This window comes from Triturus cristatus, unplaced genomic scaffold (assembly GCF_964204655.1).
Source record: "Triturus cristatus unplaced genomic scaffold, aTriCri1.1 SCAFFOLD_230, whole genome shotgun sequence".
NCBI classification, from domain to species: Eukaryota; Metazoa; Chordata; class Amphibia; order Caudata; family Salamandridae; genus Triturus; species Triturus cristatus.
The window spans coordinates 488,885-493,496 of NW_028187659.1; positions in this window are offsets into that span (position 1 = coordinate 488,885).

Below are 4,612 nucleotides of genomic sequence, written 5' to 3' on the forward strand. Positions count from 1 at the left end.
CAGCACAAAACACTGTGAGACTCCCTCACCTAGACCTGAACCTGCTGCGCCATAGTGGAGCCAAAGCACAGTATAAAACACTATGAGACGACCGAGCCTAGACCTGAAGCTGCTGCACCATAGTGGAGCTCAAGCACAGCATAAAACACTGTGAGACCCCCTAACCTAGACCTGAATCTGCTGTGCCACAGTGGAGCCCAAGCACAGCATAAAACCCTGGAAGACCCCCTAACCTAGACCTGAACCTGCTGTGCCATAGTGGAGCACAAGGTAAAACACTGTGAGACCCCCTAACCTAGACCTGAACCTGCTGTGCCATAGTGGAGCCCAAGCACGGCGTAAAACACTGTGAGACCCCCTACCCTAGACCTGAACCTGCTGTGTCATACTGGAGCCAAAGCACAGCATAAAACACTGTGAGACCCCCTAACCTAGACCTGAACCTGCTGCGGCATAGTGGAGCCCAAGCACAGCATAAAACACTGAGACACCCCCTAACCTAAACCTGAACCTATTGTGCCATAGTGGAGCCCAAGCACAGCATAAAACACTGTGAGACCCCCTAACCTAGACCTGAACCTGCTGTGCCATAGTGGAGCACAAGGTAAAACACTGCGAGACCCCCTAACCTAGACCTGAACCTGCTGTGCCATAGTGGAGCCCAAGCACAGCATAAAACACTGTGAGACCCCCTAACCTAGACCTGAACCTGCTGTGCCATAGTGGAGCCCAAGCATAGCGTAAAACACTGCGAGACCCCCTAATCTAGACCTGAACCTGCTGTGCCATAGTGGAGCCCAAGCACAGCATAACACACTGTGAGACCCCCAACCTAGTCCTGAACCTGCTGTGCAATACTAGAACCCAAGCACAAGATAAAACACTTTGAGACCTCTTAACCTAGACCTGACCTTGCTGTGCCATAGTGGAGCCGAAGCACAGCATAAAACACCGTGAGACGCCCTAACCTAGACCTGAACCTTCTGTTCCATAGTGGAGCCCAAGCACAAGGCAAAAGACTGTGAGACCCCCTAACCTAGACCTGAACCTGCTGTGCCACAGTGGAGCCCAAGCACAGCATAAAACACTGTGAGACCCCCTAACCTAGACCTGAACATGCTGTGCCACAGTGGAGCCCATGCACAGCAGTACACACTGTGAGACCCCCACCCTAGACCTGTACCTGTGTGCCATAGTGGAGCCCAAGCACAGCATAAATAACTGTGAGACCCACTAATCTAGACCTGACCATGCTGTGCCATAGTGGAGCCCAAGCACAAGGTAAAACACTGTGAGGCCCCCTAACCTAGACCTGAACCTGCCGTGCCATCTTGAAGCCCAAGCACAGCATACAAACACTCTGAGACCCCCTAACCTAGACCTGAACCTGCTGTGCCATAGTGGAGCCCAAGCACAGCATAACACACTGTGAGACCCCCAACCTAGACCTGTACCTGCTGTGCCATAGTGGAGCCAAAGCAAAGCATAAATAACTGTGAGACCCCCTAACCTAGACCTGAACATGCTGTGCCATAGTGGAGCCCAACCCCAAGGTAAAACACTGTGAGGCCCCCTAACCTAGACCTGAACCTGCTGTGCCATCTTGAAGCCCAAACACAGCATAAAACACTATGAGACCCCCTAACCTAGACCTGAATCTGCTGTGCCATAGTGGAGCCCAAACACAGCATAAAACACTGTGAGACCCCCTAACCTAGACCTGAACCTGCTGTGCCATAGTGGAGCCCATGCACAGCATAAAACAGTATGAGACCCCCTAACCTAGACCTGAACCTGCTGCGCGATAGTGGAGTCCAAGCACAGCATAAAACACTGTGAGGCCCTCTATCCTAGACCTGAACCTGCTGTGCCATAGTGGAGCCCAAGCACAGCATAAAACACTGTGAGACTCCCTAACCTAGACCTGAAGCTGCTGCACCATAGTGGAGCCCAAGCACAGCATAAAACACTGTGAGACCCCCTAACCTAGACCTGAACCTGCTGTGCCACAGTGGAGCCCAAGCACAGCATAAAACCCCCGGAGACCCCCTAACCTAGACCTGAACCTGCTGTGTCATCGTGGAGCACAAGGTAACACACTGTGAGACCCACTAACCTAGACCTGAACCTGCTATGCCATAGTGGAGCCCAAGCACGGCGTAAAACACTGTGAGACCCCCTACCCTAGACCTGAACCTGCTGTGTCATGCTGGAGCCAAAGCACAGCATAAAACACTGAGAGACCCCCTAACCTAGACCTGAACCTGCTGTGCCATAGTGGAGCCCAAGCACAGCATAAAACACGGAGAGACCCCCTAACCTAGACCTGACCCTGTTGCGCCATAGTGGAGCCCAAGCACAGCATAAAACACTGTGAGATCCCCTAACCTAGACCTGAACCTGCTGCTCCATAGTGGAGCCCAAGCACAGCATAAAACACCGTGAGACCCCCTAACCTAGACCTGAACCTGCTGCGCCATAGTGGAGCCCAAGCACAGCATAAAACACTGTGAGACCCCCTAACCTAGACCTGAACCTGCTGCGGCATAGTGGAGCCCAAGCACAGCATAAAACACTGAGAGACCCCCTAACCTAAACCTGAACCTATTGTGCCATAGTGGAGCCCAAGCACAGCATAAAACACTGTGAGACCCCCTAACCTAGACCTGAACCTGCTGTGCCATAGTGGAGCACAAGGTAAAACACTGCGAGACCCCCTCACCTAGACCTGAACCTGCTGTGCCATAGTAGAGCCCAAGCACAGCGTAATACACTGCAAGACCCCCTAACCTAGACCTGAACCTGCTGTGCCATAGTGGAGCCCAAGCACAGCATAACACACTGTGAGACCCCCAACCTAGACCTGTACCTGCTGTGCCATAGTGGAGCCCAAGAACAGCATAAATAACTGTGAGACCCCCTAACCTAGACCTGAACATGCTGTGCCATAGTGGAGCCCAACCACAAGGTAAAACACTGTGAGGCCCCCTAACCTAGACCTGAACCTGCCGTGCCATCTTGAAGACCAAGCACAGCATAAAACACTATGAGGCCCCCTAACCTAGACCTGAATCTGCTGTGCCATAGTGGAGCCCAAGCACAGCATAAACTACTTTGAGACCCCCTAACCTAGACCTGAACCTGCTGTGCCATAGTGGAGCTCATGCACAGCATAAAACACTACGAGACCCCCTAACCTAGACCTGAACCTGCTGCGCCATAGTGGAGCCCAACCACAGCATAAAACACTGTGAGACCCCCTTACCTAGAATTGAACCTGCTGTGCCATAGTGGAGCCCAAGCACAGCATAAAACACTGTGAGACCCCCTGACCTAGACCTGAACTTGCTGTGCCATAGTGGAGCACAAGGTAAAAGACTGTGAGACCCCCTAACCTAGACCTGAACCTGCTGTGCCATAGTGGAGCCCAAGCACAGCATAAAACACTGTGAGACCCGCTAACCTAGACCTGAACCTGCTGTGTCATAGTGGAACACAAGCACAGCATAAAACACTGTGAGACCCGCTAACCTAGACCTGAACCTGCTGAGCCATAGTGGAGCCCAAGCACATCATAAAACACTGTGGGACCCCCTAACCTAGACCTGAACCTGCTGCGCCATAGTGGAGCCCAAGCATAGCATAAGACACTGTAAGACCCCTTAACCTAGAACTGAACCTGCTGCGCCATAGTGGAGCCCAAGCACTGCATAAAACACTGTGAGACTCCCTAACCTAGAACAGAACCTGCTGCGCCATAGTGGAGCCCAAGCACAGCATAAATAACTGTGAGACCCCCTAACCTAGACCTGAACATGCTGTGCCATAGTGGAGCCCAACCACAAGGTAAAACACTGTGAGGCACCCTAACCTAGACCTGAACCTGCTGTGCCATCTTGAAGCCCAAACACAGCATAAAAAACTATGAGACCCCCTAACCTAGACCTGAATCTGCTGTGCCATAGTGGAGCCCAAGCTCAGCATAAAACACTGTGAGACCCCCTAGCCTAGACCTGAACCTGCTGTGCCATAGTGGAGCCCATGCACAGCATAAAACAGTATGAGACCCCCTAACCTAGACCTGAACCTGCTGCGCGATAGTGGAGTCCAAGCACAGCATAAAACACTGTGAGGCCCTCTATCCTAGACCTGAACCTGCTGTGCCATAGTGGAGCCCAAGCACAGCATAAAACACTGTGAGACTCCCTAACCTAGACCTGAACCTGCTGCGCCATAGTGGAGGCAAAGCACAGTATAAAACACTATGAGACGACCGAGCCTAGACCTGAAGCTGCTGCACCATAGTGGAGCCCAAGCACAGCATAAAACACTGTGAGATCCCCTAACCTAGACCTGAACCTGCTGTGCCACAGTGGAGCCCAAGCACAGCATAAAACCCTGGGAGACCCCCTAACCTAGACCTGAACCTGCTGTGCCATAGTGGAGCACAAGGTAAAACATTGTGAGACTCCCTAACCTAGACCTGAACCTGCTGTGCCATAGTGGAGCCCAAGCACGGCGTAAAACACTGTGAGACACCCTACCCTAGACCTGAACCTGCTGTGTCATACTAGAGCCAAAGCACAGCATAAAACACTGAGAGACCCCCTAA